Below are 18,939 nucleotides of genomic sequence, written 5' to 3'. Positions count from 1 at the left end.
CGGGCGTGCCGGTGCCTATTCCAGCCATCTTCGGGCGAGAGGCGGGGTCAAATATGAAAAAAACTATACAAAATAGCAGACAGTAATAGTAGGAAATAATATTTTAAAAATATAAATTATTGGACAACCATATTATAATATCACAATATTATATGAAAAATAAACAAAAAACATATAAACCAAAAGTTTTGTAAATTTATAAAAGCTACATGGAAAAATTCAAAAATATTGGACAAAAATGTTAGACAGTCATATTAAAATAATGTATGTAAATATGAAAAGGTTTGACAAACAGAAAAATATTAGATGAGGGAAATACACAATTAATAGGCAGACATACTATGTTATTAAAGTTATTGTATTTAAACTAAAGATTTACATAAAATGAAGTTTTAATTTTTTTCAAAGACAAAAAAACAAAAACTTATTTTAGAAGACAAACTTTGCATCTAATTTTATAATTAAAATATATATTATATACATACTAACTTTTGAACACCCAAAAAAGAAAAAGAAATCAAAATAAACAAGACATACACTAATATGTTAAACACCACAAAAACAACAAAAAAACGCTTTGTATTTCATTTTAAAATGTATTTTATACATTAATAACTATATAAGTAGCATAAAAATATTTATTCACATGATATTTCAATAAATACATTTTAAAAAACGGGTCTTCTACTTAATTTTATAAAAGAACGCTCCTGGAGACATTCTTTGAAAGTCTTGACGTCATTTATTGTTTGCTCCAGTAGATGGCAGTGACACACTTCAGCAATCACTGACGGCTGCCTCAATTGCACGCGTCATATTTCAATGCCTTTTGATTCCACAAAGTATATTATTAGTTTGAATGAATTTATTGTCACCCGTAGCCACTTGAGAACTCCGCCATTAAACAAAACAATGGAACCCCAGGCACAAAAGAGGTCATTATTATTTTTGGCGTCATAAATAGACTTCATGAGACGATAGACGTGTATAGTATTTTTTTTTTCCTCAGTCGTTTTTAGTTTCCTGCTGATTTCTTTGGTTTCATCCCATCAAAACACAAGCATTTTTTTTTTTTCAATTAGTCAGGATATGCGGTACAGAAAATGGATGGATGGATATTGTTTTACAGAATATGAAATTTTTTAAATATACAAGTAATTGAAAATACGTTTGGGAAAAAAATAAAGAAAAAGGAATATCTACATTATTTAAAAAAAAAAACTTTCTTTTTAAAAAATTAAGTTCAAGTTTCCTTTTTAAATATTTCTTTTGAATTTGTTTTTGATTTTTGTATGCTTTTTAATTGTCATATTCGCTTTGATGGCTCCCTGAAATGTAAACATAAAAATTAACATTTTAATTTAAACGTTATAGTTAGGAATAAAATATTTATGAAATATGATTGAAAAACATAATTTTCTAAACACACATAACATTATTAGTTTTGGTTTGTTCTCTGTGTTTCTGATGTCCCCAAAAATGTATAATACCCCTATTTTTTTATTTAAATGATATTTTGAGATAAAATATTTGTGAAATATAACCTAGAATTGTATTTAATCATTTATATATTTTTTCAAAACAAAAGATATTATTGAGTTTTTATTTTTGCTTTGTTTTTGTTTTTCATTTGTTTTTGATATGATTCTTTTATTTTTGTATTATTTTTACTGGGAAAGCAAAAGCTTGTGATTCTTTTTAATTTAATTTTAATATTATATTTTGATATGAAATAATTGTTAAAAAATGAAAATATATTCAAGTATTGACATTTTTTTACAAATATTGAATTTGTTTTTATTTGTTTGTTTATTATGTTTTACTTGGCATGCAAAAGCTTGTGATTTTTTTAGTATAATTTTAATATTATATTTTGATATGAAATAATTGTAAAAAAAATGTATTCAATTGTTGACATTTTTTTCAAAATATTTAATTTGTTTGTTTATTATTTTTACTTGTCATATCTGCATATGTCTCTATCCCAAAAATGTATCAAACTAACTACATACATGAATATAACACTTTTTTTTTTTCTCTCATTATTTTGCTTATTTTGTTTTGTCAACCTTGCAAGAGTTCCAGGGGCGGGCGGCACCGAGGTGACATTAAGCGTCGTTCTTGACCTTTGTGTGGTTGTGGTGTGACGGAAGCGGCGAGGGGGGAGGAGGAATTTGGCCACTCGGCACTTGGCGGGTGACACGGCAGCGCCCTTCGTGCCGGCCGCCGTATTATTTGCGCCGTTGTGGAGTTTCGGCTTCGGAGAGCGCTTCGAGCTGCTTCGTGCCGGATTGAGGGCAAATCTCCAGCGTGGGCGGCGATAACGAGTCTTATCTGCTGTCGGGGGCTCTGGAGAGAGAAGAATAGGAAGGATGTCACTCAGGTGAGAGTGCACACACCTCGATGACTCCCACGCACACACGTATGCGCTCACACTCACATTTGGGTTTCCATGTGTCGTGGGGACCGGGCGGGCTCTTGGGCGCTCTCCTGTGGGCAACGGCTGTAACTGTGCAATTCCCCCCCCCCCCCCCCCGTCTTCACGCTGGGGAGCATGTTGAAAGACCACTTTGGCCCGCCTGGGGCGCGTCATCGTGGGCTGTGGTCATCACAAAGCCCCGCTGCAAATGAAAGCGTGAAAATAAGCGGCTATTTTATCATCAGTGGAGCAATGTGGGACTTTTTCATGCTTTTATTCTTTTGTTTCCGGACACTTTGCACACACACCAGAAAATAAAATAAAATAAAATAAAATAAAATAAAATAAAATAAAATAAAATAAAATAAAATAATTAAATAATTAAATAATTAAATAATTAAATAATTAAATAATTAAATAAATAAATAAATAATTAAATAAATAAATAAATAAATAAATAAAATAAAAAATAAAGGTGTGTTTTCTAGGATAAAAGGTGTGCGTGAATAAAGTATTTTTGATATTCACCTGTTAAAATATAATTTTCTTCCCTTGTTAAACTTTGCATCAAATATCATAAAATCACGTAACTTTATCTTGGACCCGGAAAGTAAGAGAACCCGAGTTTTAAAAGTAGTGGTGTCGCGTTTATCCTTGATAGCCTCGCCCTTGTGGTGTCCTCCCTGTGAGTCGCACATCCACACAGCAAACTTTGCAAGGGCAACTTTTTTTTTTTTCTTTCTTTGTCACTTTTTTTTTTTTACTGTTCACGAGAGCGACGCCGTCGTAGGGCACAAAAGGGCCGCGCGGCTAATACAAGTCGCGATTCGGCCGCTTTCATGTGGCTTGCGTGGTGTTTGCTGCGAGCGCTCCAAGGTCCCTCAAGTCGACATGAATGGGTCGATTGTTTGATGTCCATTGTGTCCGTTATTCCCCCGGCCAGGTAGCGTTGAGAATGGCACTTTTCTTCCCCGCCGTTCTTGATCCACAATATTGGCAAACGCTCCTTAATTCCCGTCGCTAACTCGGCGCCTCGGAAGTCTTTGCCGGGTTGCGGGGCTGAATGGCGGCCCAGTGTTGTGGCGCCTCAACAGACTCAACAGACGGCCGCCGATTTATCCGAGGGCGAGGAGTGGAGACTTTGCGCCGAGACGCATCGGTGTATTTTTGGCCAAGGATGTGTTATTCTTCCGTCGCATGAGGCAAAACACATCAGCGCCTGCTCAGTTCATTGTGTGCGCACAAAGGAAAGTCACTTGACCGATTTCAAATCCTACCTTCAACTTACCTTCATTCATTACATTCACATAATAACAAGCAAATTACTTTTGATCATTTTAATCTTAGCTACGGTGAGACTGGGATGGACCCTCGCAAAAAAATGACAGTTGGTGACTCACGCCCCCCGCATATCGAGCGATGTGCTGCAACGGGGAAGGGTCGCAGTTTCCCGTTGCAGCACATAACCCAAAAGGGTCAGCGACCTTTTTAAACACATCGATTTGTGCAGCCAGTTTGATACATACTACGGCAATAACAAATAACGTTCAAATCACACTGCAAACTCCCTTTTCATTTCACACTTGACGGGTGGCCGGGCACTCCAGACACACGACTATTTGTTTACAAACATCGCAAAGTCAGTTTTCCACACTATGTTCCCTTTAAAAAGAATGTTTTTCCAGGCGGAATGGTTTTGTTTGTTTGCTTGAGCGTTGTTGACGTTTGACGGCTGTCAGGCCTCGTCCGGGATTAAGGGCAGCATCAGGCAGACGTGTGTCCTTTCTTGCTTTTGTGCCTCTTTTTTTCCCCCGTTTCTTTCTTTTTTTTTTTTTTTTTAAAGTTATCATCCGTCTGAAATATAATTTTTATCGGCCTGACAGTTTCCTCAAAGTCGCGGTACGCGGCACGGGTGATATTCATTACTTTTTGTGGACCTGCCGTCAAGTCATCTCCCGTCATATCTCATCTCTCTCAGGAAAAGCACTTTTTATTTATTTTGTATTTCTTTTTCTCGCAAAACCCCCCTTCCCCCCTTCCCCTGCTTTTACTTTGCTATGACCTTCCCGCTTAAATTGCTTGGCTTGTGTTATTCAGCGTTTGAGATTTACCAGGGTGAAGAATATTGCGGTTGAGGATTTCCCGCCCTCTTAGCTGCCCAATAACTTGTGAGAGGAATTCCGCCAGGCGCTTGTTTGTATTCCCGCAGCTTAGGCGCTGATGATGGGAGGCTGTACTGTACGACACGCGTTCCGTAACCTCTCATGCGGAAAGGTGCGAGGGGAAAGTATTCCCTGATATCGCCATGTGTCCTATGTTCTTCTCTTACAGTTACAGTGCCCGTGACCATATGCTATAATGTTTAAGCATGTGGAAAAACATTTTCTGTTTGTGGTGGGAAATAATGAAGTACATGTTTGTTTGTTTTTTATTGTACTTTAGTAGCTTTTTCATTTATCTGTACTTTTCTTGAATATTTATAGAGGAGATAAGAAGTCTCCTCAGCAAAGTTTTGGGGATGTAAAAAAAAAATGAGACCTGATTGAAGTCAGCGTGAGCACAGAACCTTCAGGCTTCTGCTTGAAGGCACACAAAAAAAAAGTCAGTAAAAGCCTGCTAGAACAGCTGAAGTTGATTTTGCGTTAATTAGAGGCACTTTAAATAGTGAATGGTGTGCGATGACTCCCGTTTCAAATGAGTTTGAATGTTATCAGTTCATTCTGAACACAGCTCATATCCCAACTATAAGAGGGTGTGCACATTATGCAACTCTGTTATTTCAGCTATTTTTACTTCCCCTCTCGAAAATATATATATTTTTCAATTTAGTTGTACAGGTTATAGGTCACATTAATAGTGGGAAAAGTTTTGAACTGATTTGAAATGATTTTTTTTCATGTCACAAAAACCTGCCATTTGAACAGGGGTGTGTAGACTTTTTATAGCCACTCTGTTTTTCTGACGACTAAAAGCCAGTGCCGAGGTTAGCCGAACTCTTAGTTTAAAAATAAAATCTGAACTTTTTGTTGTTGAGCAGAAGGTATTTTAAGTGAATCGTATTGTAATTTCAATGAATTGGATCACATCGTATTCAAACTGAATTGTCTTATCCTAATTGGAGGCAATCATTTCGCATCGCATCGTGATTGGGGTGAATGTATCTCTTTAACTGTAGCGTCTTTTTTTAAACACAAGATGTCACCACGGAGCCAACAAAGCTGCCAATATTCGATGTTCATTAATTTCATTCGTGTTTACATATATCATATCCCATCATATTTGTATGAATAAATGAGATACATGTATTTAACTTTAACTTCACATCGGAATTTGAGTAAATCGAAAAACATCTCGGAATTGGAGTGTATCATACCACGTCTACTTGGAGAATATCGTAATGTGTCGCATTGTACTATATCGTAATTCAAGTGCATTACATTGTACCGTATTGTAATTGGAGTAAACTTTGTCACATAATAATGTAACTAAGTTGCATAGTATACTCTCATATCATAATTAGAGTGAATTATATTGTAATAAGAGTGTACCGTATAGTATCATATCGTTATTGGATTGAATCGTGTCATATGAAATCGCAGTTGGAGTGAATCGTATTGGAATAGGAGCGTTGCATATCGTATCTTAATCGCATCATAATTTACCTTGTTGTATCGTATTGGAATTGGCGCAATCGTATTACGTCATCATTGGAGCAAAAGTATAGAATCCTATAGAATTAATCCTAATTAATTGCATCGTATTGTTCAGCAATTGGAGTGAATCACATTTCATTGTTGTTTTGGTTCAATGGATGGCATCTTAATTGGAGTGTATCATAAATCATATAATATTGTATGCCAAAATAATTGCAGGGAATTGTATCGTAATTGGACGGACTCTAATCGTATAGTACAGGGAGTGAATCTTAACGTATCGTGTTTTATATTATCGTCTTGTATCCACTTTTTGTCTATTTAGACAAAAAGTTTTGGCCTGACTCAATGAAGTTCCTCCCCTCACTTCAACATAGTTCATTGGGCCAAATGAAAGCGCCAAAGCAATGTTCTCAATCAGAAATGTCTTTGGCCTGAGCACAAACGCAAAAATCTGCAAATTTGCGAATGCTAGCCACAAATATGCCATGGCTCAAGATACCAATTAAAAATCAACATTTAATTATTATTATTATTATTTTTTTTGAGTTGAGCTTTTACAGAATGACCAATAAAGGCCCCAGTTCGGAATTCTCTGTCACTTATTTAATGGTTCAGGCTTTGCGGGGCTTTTATGGGAACTCACTCACTCACTGACATGTTGTACATTCAAGTGAAGGTCGCGACCCAGCAGGTTGGCCCCGCCCGCACAATAATGGCGCTGGCAAATTTGCGGCGTAAAAGCCTCTTTTGGGCCTCATTCAAAGCGCTTCACCTCTTGTCTCGTCAAATGCGCAACGCACGCTGGAGAGGCTTTTTTTTTTCTTTTTTTTTTTTTTTTTTCTCCACTCGCGCACCTGGCGTAATAGTCCCCCGAATCTTTGTCAGCGAGGCACTGCTTGTCCATTTGCGGCGCAGGGCTTTAATCTTTCTTCATTAGTTCCCAATTTGGGATAAATATGCTCATAATGCCTCCCCGCCTCTCGCCAATGGAACTCTTTGACTCCCTCCCCGCCGCTCGCCGCGCCGCCGCTTTCATCTGGCAGGCGGGAGGATAATTGGGTGGGTAAACACGCGGGTCACGGCCAGACGGCCGTCCGTGCGCAAATCGCCGCGTTTGCGTTATTCCGTGCCGTAACGCCTCGAATTGACCCACGGGGGCACCCTTGGCCAAATGGTATTGTGCCGCGACTTCGGGGGTCACGCTACGCCCGCCTGTTGCGCAATTTATGTGGATGTCTGACATGAAACGTTTCGCTCGAGATGTAATTCTGTTTGTAGCATTTGCCAAAAGTTTCTGCGGGAGGGAAATTGGCCACGTGGGCGATGTGGCGCCACTCTGGACGCTACTTCCGACAGTTGCAAATGAGAAAAAACACTTGACAAAATGGCCAAGGCTGACTTATTTTTTTTCCCTTCTTTTTTATGACTAATTTTTTTCATCTAATAATTTCATATTTTCCATTTAACAGCTGTGTGTAATAATTGTGTATTTTTTTGTTAATATTTCTAGTATTTTTCATTCCCTGTAAAATCTTTAGTTTTTGTAATATGTATAATATTTTGGTATTTCTCTTTTATTTGTGCATTGGTCATTTAATATTGTTTACATTTTTTTTCTTAATCTTTTTTAAATTTTTGGGCTGTACTTCTGTTTTTTTCATCTAATACTTTTGTATTTTTCATCCAATCTGTTGTTATTTTTGCATGATATATTTTCCCCCATTATTTTCATGTTTTCAAATATTTCCATATTGTTCATCAAATATTTTTGTCTTCATCATCTAATAACTAATATTTTTTGTAAATCTAATCTTGGCAATTGTGTCCTATTTTGTATTTTTAAACATTTTTCTTCTAATATTTGTGTGTTTTTGCATCGATATTTTTTTCGTCTTATATTTTACATGCCGCAATTTATTTTGACATCATAAATAAATAAATGTGAAATGTTGGAATTGCGTTTGCAGCATTTGCCAAGCTTTTGGCAGGAAATGGCAAACGCATGGGAAAACGAACAATAAATTCTCAAGAAGCCATGTCTGAAAAGACACAGGGAGGCGGCCATTTTGGTTGGAATTGACCATTTTAAGGTCATTTTAAGGTGCACTGGAGATTTTGTCCAATTGCTCGCAAATTTGAACTCTGCATACTAAACAGACGTGTGACGCTAAATTGAGAAACATTTGAGTTTTTGTCATTGCGCGTGGGTGGAGCATGGCAGTGAAATTTGATGACTCGCCGTTCAAAAAAGGAAACTCCCGTAACGGCAACATTGGGAAAATTCAGACCCCAAAGCCAATTTCACTTGGCAACGTGAACCTTGGTTGGGATGTCTATCACGGGTAGACCCACAAAAAAGTCTCAGAAGCCATGCCTGAAAAGACACAGGAAGTCAGCCATTTTGGTTTGAAACAAGGTCATTTCCAGGCATATTTTTTTTTTGAAAATCCGGCCTGAAGCTCGTCTCGCTTGGCAACGTGGAATTCGGTAGACACGACTATCATGAGTAGAGCCACAAAAAAGCCTCAAGAAGTCATGCTTAAAAACACACAGAAAGTCCGCCATTTTCGGGTTATTTTTGGCCATTTGTAGGGATCCTTCAAAGGTGAAGTCCAGGGGCGGAGCCAGAGGGGAGGCCGGGGTAGCACTGGACCCCCCCTGAAATCTGATTGGACCCCCCCCACATGATTGACTTAACACGGCACCGCACGTCAAGTCGAAAGGAGCAGTTTGCATTTTGAAATCAGTGACGCCTTTTGACTGCTAAGTCCCTCCTGTACAGTAGTTGGCGCTATGTACCACAAAGACTTGTAGTCCACATTTATTAGGAGAAGAAGAAGAATAGGATTTGCTCCAGAGCCAATCTACGACGTCATTCTAAAGTAAATTTGACGGCGGTTGTCCAAATGGAGTCACTTTTGTGTTGCGATAGGAGCTGGTTTTGCTAGCAAGCTCAAGTTAGCATGAAGTTACATCTCATGGCGGTAAAAACGAAAAGTTGTGTCACGCAGTGTGCCAGTCTCTGTCGCCCGCTGGCACACACAAACACGGGCACATCTCGTGGCGTCTCCACGTGAACATTTGTGTACATTTAACTCGGCTTGCTGCTTCGTTTGACGTGTTCCTCCAATGATTTTTAGAGGGCAATCGGCCAGCGAGCTGTTTCGTGCTCTGTTTGCCTTCAAGGAAATACAACCTATAGATATCCTTCACGTTACGTCTCGAAATGTTTAAAAGTGACAGTGTGAAAAGTGTTGCTGTTGCAGCATCTTGTTCCTTGCGTAAATGTACTACGACAAACACGCGGAGTGCTTTCAAAGAAAAGTTGAGCAAAGAGTTGAGGGCGTCACAAAAGTGCTGTTAACGGAACTTGTTTAAAAAGAACAAATGCTGTCATTCAAGTCAATTCTGCCTTTAGATTTCTGAGTTTGGTTTCTGAAAGTTTAGCTGATTTAAAATAGCTGTAGCCGATCTGTAATTCAAGTGAATTCTGCCTTTTTATTTCAGTATTTTGTCTCCTTTATTTTATTTGATTCAAGAAGTCTGCCTTTTTATTCATCAAAAGTGTTGCCTTTTTATTTCATATTTCATATTTGTCATGTTTGATCACGTTTCATATATATCAACTCTTTTCATGTTTTCAACGGTGCATAAAGGCTTTTGTATTACTGGGCTATTTTTGTGAGAATTCAATCGGAGTTGCTCAAGAATGTCCAAAATGTGGCTTGCGACTTAATGACTAAGTTCAATTTTGGCTCCTGAGGCAAAACCAGTTGGGAACCACCGAGTAGCTGAAAGTTTGAATATGAAACTTACGTCGGCAGTGGTCTATTTCCCCTGCACATCTTTTAGGCTTGAAGTGGGGATTTGATAGCATTGTGCAATTGTAAGTGTTTTGCTAAGAGTTACAAAAGTGGCCAATTTTGTTTTTTCATAGGGTCCGTTGAGAAATGAAAAGATGGGGACAAGATATTCGACTTCTTTTTAAAGAGAAGCAAGTCAGGCAACGGTAAGGTGGTCAAAGAGAGTGTGAGTGAATTGTGTGTGTGTGTGTGTGAGCGGGTTACTATGACGATTAAACAATTGTTGCAGGTGTGTTTGTGTGTACATTGTGTTGTGAACATTGTTAATGAACTTTAATTGATGCACACAAACCTCATCTTCTGTGTGCTTCGTATGTACATTGCAACATTTAGAGACGCAAATTGCAATTCTTTGGTCGAGAAACAAATTCATTGTCATAGTTTGTGGACCCCCTGAATTAGCCTTGGCCACCCCAAGGATGAAAGTCTAGCTCCGCCACTGGTGAAGTCATCCGAAAGAGTTTTGCGATTGCGACCACGGACGTTAAACGGATGCGTGACGCTAAACTGAGCGACATTTCCGCTTTTGTCATCGGGTACGAGTTTGCGAGGGATACCTGGCAGGCCGCGTATGGGATCGCTAAGCAAGCGTGTGCTATCGCTAATGAAAAGTGATGGCAGGCAGGCGGCAGGAATGAGGAGGAACTGTTTGGAATTAAGCATTCATAGAAGAAAAGAGAGCAAGAGAGGGGGGGGGGGGGGAAAGCAGCGAAGATGTCTTCGCGGGTCCTAATCTTTTCGCTGGGAGCGGCGCGCAGTGGCTTAAGCTAGGTGTTTTGCGCTGACAGGTCCCCCACCTGGACAAGCTTGGACAATGTCTGGGCCGTGTCTGGCTTCTTGCGGGAACAGTGGCTTAATCAGGCGGGCCGAGCGACGGCGCCTGCCCTATCTGCCTCTCCGTTTGCCGGGGAAAATCTGGCAAAAGAGGCTAAAGCTCACTTTCATGCTTGTCTTTCATTCACGGACCGCACGAGCGCTTATCGAAGACGACCCCCCCCCCCCCCCCCGCGCCAACCCCCCCTCAAACCGCCATCTTCCCTCCTACAAGCATTTTTTTTCTTTTTGGTGAGGATGCTCGACGTAAGTACAGCCCATCTGGCTAAATAGGAATCTCTCCTCGCTGTCACCGCTGCCACATTATGCCCCTGAGGGAACATTCTCTTCATAATATCATAAGCTGCTTAGCGGTGTGCTTCTATTTAAGGCATACATATTAATAGCTATAAGCAAATCATATTGGAAGTCTTCTGTGCTCTGTCTCGCTGCCTTTTGCTGCTGTTGTGCCGGCTGTAAGAAGGTGCTAATAACTGCAAGGCCCCTCGCACGCCGGACCGTCTAATCCCGATAAGCGCTCCTCCAAGATGCGGGGGAGGGGGGATAGATCACAAGACCCTGGGAAAAAAAAAAAAAGACCACGACTCCCCTTTCGCGTTCCTTCTTCGAATTGTTGTAATCCATGTTCTGAGAATTCCAGTTGAACTTCTTGTCGAATGTGTGCAGCAAATCGAGAACGTTGTACTCCACCTTGCTCCTTTGTAGTTGTTGTATTTGCCATTCTGATTATTATTTGACATTTCAGCTCACAAATGGTATTTGTTACAAATTAGAATATGAATTTTATACAATATTTTTCTATACTGTACTGATGCACTGATGCCATTTTTTTTTTAACTTACATTTGAATACTTGCTGTTAAGAAGCATGAGCATGACTTTACATCTTGCAATTGTGATGAAAATGTATCTTTAATCAAATATTGTTCAGAAAAACTACTCATACTTGAGTACAGTAGAGATGCACAGTATTAGCACTGGTATCAGTGCATCCTTTATACACAGTATATAAAAATACTAAATATATTTGACATAGTATTTGTATTGCTTTAGTAGAAGTATGTTTTCTATATATAGATATATAAATATAATTTATTATTTTGATTTGTAGTTTAATATTTTTATTTTATGTATTTATTTGCTTACCATATTCAATGTTTTTTTTAAATAAAAATGTTTCTTTTTTTACCATTTTTTTTGGGAATTTTCATTGTTAGTATTGTTTATTTGTCATATTTAAATGATTGTTTTTTTTCTTTATTCTATTTTTAGTTGTTGACGCGTGTGTCATTGATCACGGAAAGTTGCATTGATTACACATTTGGTTGTCTTTAAACCTTTGTTTTATTTTTTTTTAATACTAAAAAAAAGTCCAATTTCATGGCAAAGTGCTTATTATATTTCCTTCCCCTCGCTAGCAATGATAAGTAATTATTTCATATTTTCCGCGACTATTAAAAGCTCTGCATCCATGTTATCATTGACAGTGTTGAATAGTTTGCATTTTGTGTGGACGCAAGGTGCAGTAGCTTCGGCGTGCAGTAGGGGGTGCTAATGCCTCGCAAGGTCTCCTTTTTTGTGTGTGCGTGTTGCCAGGCTAGCATCATCATCATCATGATGATGATCATCATCAGCAGCAGCAGCAGCAGCAGCCTGAGCTCCGATGAGTGCTTCAATTGTGGGGATATTTCCCCCGTCTAAGCCCCGCGCTTGACAGCAACACAGTGCACTTATTTAAAGCAATTTCAAACATGTCTTGTCTGACAAGTTTTAAATCCCGCTTAACAGCCCGTAACAGCCAGCAGTTTACTGTCACAATTAAAGAAGAGCCGGCGTGCTCAAAAGAGAAGAGGCAGGGGTGCTGCTGCTGCTGCTGCTAGTGTGTGTGTGTGTGTGTGTGTGTGTGCGTGTGTGTCGCTTTCACTTTGTTCGCCGCTCTTGTTTAGACAGGATGTGCCCGCCTGCCCAATTCGTCATCTTCATCATCATAGTAATCATTATTATTATTCAGACTGAATTCCTGAAAAATCTAGAATTTTACAAGTGTATTTATCCAGGTAAACATTTATAATGGGGTTATTATTTTGAAATTCTATTTTATAAATGTGCGGTATTCATTTTATGGATTATTACCTTGTATTTTATTTTACCAAATTTTATTGTATTATATTCTTACTTTCATGTGGATTGTATTTTGTTTTTAAATGAATTTTTATATTTGTCTTCATATTTAGTACATGGAATATTTTTCCAGTGTTTGTATTGTGATGTTTTCATTTAGTTGACATTTTTAGATATTTGTATTTTTTATTTTTGTCTTGTTATATTATTTTTTATTGAATCATTTTTATGTAGTACATTCATTTTTCATTATATATATTTTTGTAATTCACATTTGTTAGATTTTTAGATTGAATTTATTTTATATTTATGCATGCTTGTGGTTTTTTTCATTTACTACACCTCGAAGCTCACTTAATAATACCCATGTATTGGTTTACAATTTTTTGAATATTATGTATTGTATAATTCATAGCATAGTTTGATTTTATACATTTGTATTCCATACATTTATTTTTGTGTATTTCATTTAAAATGATGTACATACAATACAATATTGTAATATATATTATATAATAATATATTTTTTTATTTGACTTAATTTTGTACTTTATATTTTATATCCTCTTCTTTTACATTTGTTTGATTTGGTTTTATTTTAAATAATGGATTTCATATTTGTACCTCATTAATTTTATTTTGTATTTTTTATTTGAGATATTTTCTACATTATTTCTAAAATATTAAATTAAGAGAGTATTTGTTTTTCGTTCATTTGTGCTGTTATATTTTGTGAAATTACTTTAATAGTACATCAATTACTAAGCGAATGTTATATTGTCTGTAATGCTTTTTTTAATCTAAGAAAAATCACTCAGTAGCGCCTCCAGGTTGATTAGTTAATTGGGTCGCAAATGAGTTGCGTTATAAGCTCGCACTTTTGTGTAGAGGAACAACGCAGGCATCGTTAGCTATATAAGTTAAGTCGATCATTAGTTAGTTAGTAGCATTGCTTAGCGAGCTAGCAGTATTAGACAAAAATGATACATGCGTTGTTAGTTAGCAGGTTAGTAGACTCTGTGTTATAGAGTCTTGGTTGGTTGGTTGGTTGGTCAGTAAATTGGGTACTTCGTTAGGAATATTACGCAACCACTGGTTGACGTTTGATCAGCAGTAATAAGCTAGATATCTAAAATGACAGCTGGTTTCCATACGTACACACAGTGCCAGGAGCGGAGCCCTGCCGCCAATTGTGAACGACGACCCAATGAGTAATTGTAGCGTCTGTAAAAATGTTTGTATTTGCCAATAGATGCCACAAGATGGCAAAGCACTACTTACTGTATGTCTCAATGAAACGCCTCAACTCACTTCAACGTACTCCCTTGACCGCAAGGTGCCCCAGATGGCGCCAAAAAGCATGACTGTTATAGCACCAAAAGTTCTTCAATGAATAACGATAAATCCGCAGATAGGACAAACTTGTGAAAGGCCAAAGCGCCAATGTGCGGGGGTCCACTCTCCAGCTTATTATTCTTTTATTTTAAGGATTTTCTCTCCTCTGGAAGGAAAACCTTTATCGTGATTTGATTGCGATGGTTGATTGCTTTTTACTTTTATTTTAAAATGCGGGCCTGCCTTTCGCGCTGCCGACCCGCACAGATGGACTATCCCCCCCAGCCCCCCTTCCCCCCGTGCTCGGATTCCTGGCGTGTTATCGCAGCCCCCAAAGAAGAAAACAACAAACCAGCAAATGTAACAATCTGGGTCCTGTCCTCCTTGGGCGGCGATAAGCGCAGCGCTACGTGTTGTTGCTGTGTGAAAGACACCCTTTATCGGCTCGCGCCTCGCTCGGCCCCGTGCTTCGTCTGGTCTCGTCAGCCGGGGAAATATGACGGGAATCTTGATAGGGAAGCGGGTTCCCATCTCGCCGTCATCCGTGTTTATGCGCCCGCCGCCTTTCTCGGGGGGCCAAACATGTCAACAGTGTCGCGGGAAGCGAGAGGTGTCGTCCGTCTCGTGCAAACAAGACAACGCGCGCATCAGGACAGCTAGCGGCGGAAAAAAAACGGCAACAGCAATGTGCGGGGCTGACGTACTGTACCGCTGTTGACATGCGGGAAATGTGGAAAAAGTATGTTACGAGTTTGTCAGTCAGCGGCATTTTACAAAAAAAAAAAAAAAAAAGTATTACTTAAAATCTAAAGCCGCAATGTTAATTGCCTTTTTAGTTAGCTGTATTATGCTAAATTTATATCCACAACGTTGTCGTCAGCACTTTTGCCCTGTAATGCAAAAACAATAGCCATAATATTATTAAGTCTGCAGTACTACGAAAAAACTGTTGGCTTATCCACAACATTTAGTACCCAGTAAAAGGCAAAAACTATATCGACAATGTTACTTTGTTAGCAGTACTACACCAAAACTATATCCACAATCTTATTTAGTTCACAGTACAACACACAAACTAGAGCCACAATATTAGTTAGTTAGTGGCGGCACAGTGGACGACTGGTTAGCACATCTGCCTCACAGTTCTGAGGACCTGGGTTCAAATCCCGGCCCCGCATGTTCTCCACGTGCCTGGGTGGGTTTTCTCCAGGCACCCCGGTTAACTCTCACATCCTAAAAACATGCGTGTTAGGTTGATTGAAGACTAAATTGCCAGTAGGTCTGAATGTGAGTGTGAATGGTTGTTTGTTTCTATGTGCCCTGCGATTGGCTGGCGACTTGTTCGTGGTGTACTTTGCCCCCCCGCCCGAAGATAGCTGGGATAGGCTACAGCAGCCCGCGACCCTAGTGAGGAGAAGCGGTAAAGAAAATGGATGGATGGATAGTGAGTTAGCACTGTTATTTAAAAAATTACCAGACAGCCACAACATTAGCTTGTTGTCAGTATTATGCAAACCCTTTATCCACAAGTTATCAGGATTACGCAAAAACTACATCAGCAACGATATTTAGTCAGAAGTACAGTGGGATCGGGATCGAGCCCTGCTGCAAATAATTGTCGACCCCCAAAAGGTTTGTAATTGCCTATAGATGCCACAAGATGGCAGTAAAGCACTACGTTTCTATAAGACAAGGCCATGGCCTGACTAAATGAAGCGCCTCCCCTCACTTCTACATAGTTCCACCAAGATGCCACCAAGTTGTGCCAAAGCAATACTTTGTATTAGATAGCAAACTGAAAATATGCGAGGGTTAACTGTGCAACCAACATCACAGACGTTATGTTTCGCTAATATCACCATTCGTAAACTACTTAACAGAAAACTTTGTTGATCTTCCTAAAAAAGCCCACCCGAGCTACGTTTCGAGCGCTTTGTGACTTTCAGGTTCTTCCACAGTCTGTCACCAAGCCCTGGGGGAGGTCTTATTTCGCCACCATCTGGCGTCGCAAGCCGAGCGAGTCGCGATGCGGGTATTTGGAGGCGGGATAAAGGAGATGCTATCCCGGCTAAATGAGGGACGCTTCACACGGCATAATGAAGGGTAGCTGATGCGTATCTAAAGGAAAAGAGTCGGGTAAACAGTGTTTATCATCCCCTGCGAGCACGAGGCCCCACATGAGGGCCCCGCGGCTATCGGGGACATCGCTTTTTATTCCGGTTTTATCAGGAAGCGTTGAAAAAAATGTGACACATTGCATTCCAGTGCACACATCACAATAGATGCACGGCGACGACAAGAGGACACGACACTTTGCAAAGACAACTTTAGCGTACCGTATCGTACTGTACTCTATTGTACCATCTCATAATATACTGTAACATACTGTGCCGTATTGCAGTGTACCGTACTGTGTTCTATTGTATGAAATACATACATAGTGTCGTATGCTACCATATTATACTGTATGGAATCGCATTTCGCCGCAACGGATTTTTGTCATATTGTACCGTACTCATACCTTACCATACTGTAACATACCGTATCATATGGAATCCTATCACAGTATTTTGTACCACGTGATATCACACTGTATTGTATACCGTATTATATCTTACCATACTTGTAGCGCAGCGTCTTTCACCGTATTGTAATATACGGTAGTGTGCCGTATCAACTGGTACTGTACCAAACTTGACCTTACAGTCGAGTTAATTTGGGAATGCGCCAAGCTGCATTTCCACCTGGTATCTGGTGTACATTCAAAAAGTCTTCTGTGGTCTCTGACACTTGGCGAAGCTCAGTAAGTGCGTCGGCAGCGCGCGATTGACCGATGCAGATGTTTATCGCGACGGCCGGTGACTCCATTTTGAGCGTTTTGCAGGCCTCACAATGGACCGTGCCGAGTGGCGCTACCCGGAGCTGGGCTGAAATTATATTTTCTTCATGGCTGGCTGGCTTGCAGTTCGCAAACAAACTGCTTATGGAAGCCTCGCCGCAGATCGGCGATAATAGAAGCTTCACATCCAGTTGACACTCCCCCCCCCCCCCCCCCGCACCCCCTCGTCCGTAACCAATAGCTCAATTGCCCAAGTGACAATCTCGGTCCGAGGCTAGGCCTCCTCGGAACAACTGATTTCCTGCGGCTCTGACGGGAGCTTATTCCATATTTACGCCTGTCACTTCCACGCCGCTTTGCATCCGCTGGAATTCCACAGCGGGACGGTAACGGCCGAAAGTCAGCAGTAAACTATTACGACGTGGTACTTTTTGGTGCACATATCATATTGTATCGCACCGTACTGTGTAGCAGCATGTCGTGGAATGTAGTGTGACATCTTAATTGTTGTCGTGTTGTACAGCGACATACTCTATTGTGTCGTATCGTGCCTAATTTTAGCCATTGTCAACCATTTTATAATGAGCGTTACCAACCATCCATTTACAGACTGCATCGTATCATATGGACTTGTACCGTACAATACGGTAATGTATAGTATTCTATTTTTGGGAGGGAGGTCTTTCCATTGTTTGGGTCCAGCAATAAGAAAAGGGGGCTCTATCCCCCCTAAGATTCTGCTTCGACATCGGCACCTCCAGGAACAACTGGTCAGCTAGCGATGAAGCAGGGCGAGACCATTGCGACATTTGAAGACCAATGGCAGAATCTTGCAAATGAACTCTGAAGTGCACATGGAGCCAGTGGCGGGAGGCCAGAACGGGAGTTGCGCATGTGCTCCCTCTTACGTGTTCCAGTTAAGAGGCGAGCGGCTGCATTGTGAAACAACTGGCGACATTTGTACGGTACGGTACAGTACTATATAGTATCGCATCAAATAGAATTGTCTGATACCGTACTGTTTTATATAGATTATCGTTTCTTGTTTTGCTGTGTCGACTAGTGTCATACCGTGTCATTTTTTTGTAGTATTGCATCAACTTGTATCGTGACGTAACATAGCGTTATTTTGTCTAGAAGATCATTGAAATCCCTATTTAGATCCTTTCATTTTCCTTGCGAAATTAGGAAAAAATGTTCAAAAAGGCCTATTTTTACAACATTTACTCAAAGTTGTGCGTCTGCTATTTTTGGCTTTTCTTTCGTGGAATGTCATGGTTATGGAGGACAAAAGGAAAACATATGGGAATAATTCTTGCCATCCCGCTAAGAAAGAAGGTTTTGTGTGTGTGTGTGTGTGTGTGGCATCACACGGTTGCTGACGAAGCTTTTTGATGAAGGCCACAGACAAAACAAGAGCATTCCCGCCGCTCCCGGGATGTTTCAAGTATCACTCGCAGCTGTCCGTGGCTTTTAAACGCGCTGTGTCGTCTGACGCGTGGGCGGCCACAAAAGCGGCGGCTGATTGTAGCCACAATACAGATGCCATCTGGGCCTCTTCATCTCCCCTCATCATCTTCGCAGGACAAGGAAGGTGAAGAATGTGCCAAAGAAGGTGGAGAGCCAAACGCCCCGACCGCGGCGGCTGAACGGGAGTTAGCGTGGAGCGTGTCGACACCGCAACAGCCGACCGCGGGGGGCGGGGCAATGTTGCAATGTGTTGTAGCTCTTCGGAGGACCTGGATGGCCTCGGTTGGCGCAAACCCTAACACTAGGTAGGGTCTTCGTTTGTAAAAGAAAAAAATATTTTGGGAACAATCCTAACCCTTAGGCTAACCTTGACCCTGAATCTCGTGCCCTAAGCCCTAACCCT

The 18,939-nt window shown here is 40.2% G+C and overlaps 1 long non-coding RNA gene across 2 annotated transcripts; it reads left to right on the top strand.

The window, feature by feature from the left end:
* Positions 1-2,245: 2,245 nt before the first annotated feature.
* LOC133481434 (uncharacterized) lies at positions 2,246-11,970 on the top strand. Of its 2 annotated transcripts, none has more exons than XR_009789554.1 (2): positions 2,246-2,383; positions 10,013-11,970. It is a non-coding gene; the product is annotated as an uncharacterized LOC133481434 (long non-coding RNA). The 2 variants fall into 2 exon arrangements; XR_009789555.1 differs by lacking the exon at positions 2,246-2,383 and adding an exon at positions 8,902-8,957.
* The last annotated feature ends 6,969 nt before the right edge of the window (positions 11,971-18,939 follow it).

Source organism: Phyllopteryx taeniolatus, chromosome 7, assembly GCF_024500385.1.
Source record: "Phyllopteryx taeniolatus isolate TA_2022b chromosome 7, UOR_Ptae_1.2, whole genome shotgun sequence".
In the NCBI taxonomy this organism is placed as follows: Eukaryota; Metazoa; Chordata; class Actinopteri; order Syngnathiformes; family Syngnathidae; genus Phyllopteryx; species Phyllopteryx taeniolatus.
Note: the sequence above shows the minus strand (reverse complement) of the source record. Positions and strands in the feature narration are given on the sequence as shown.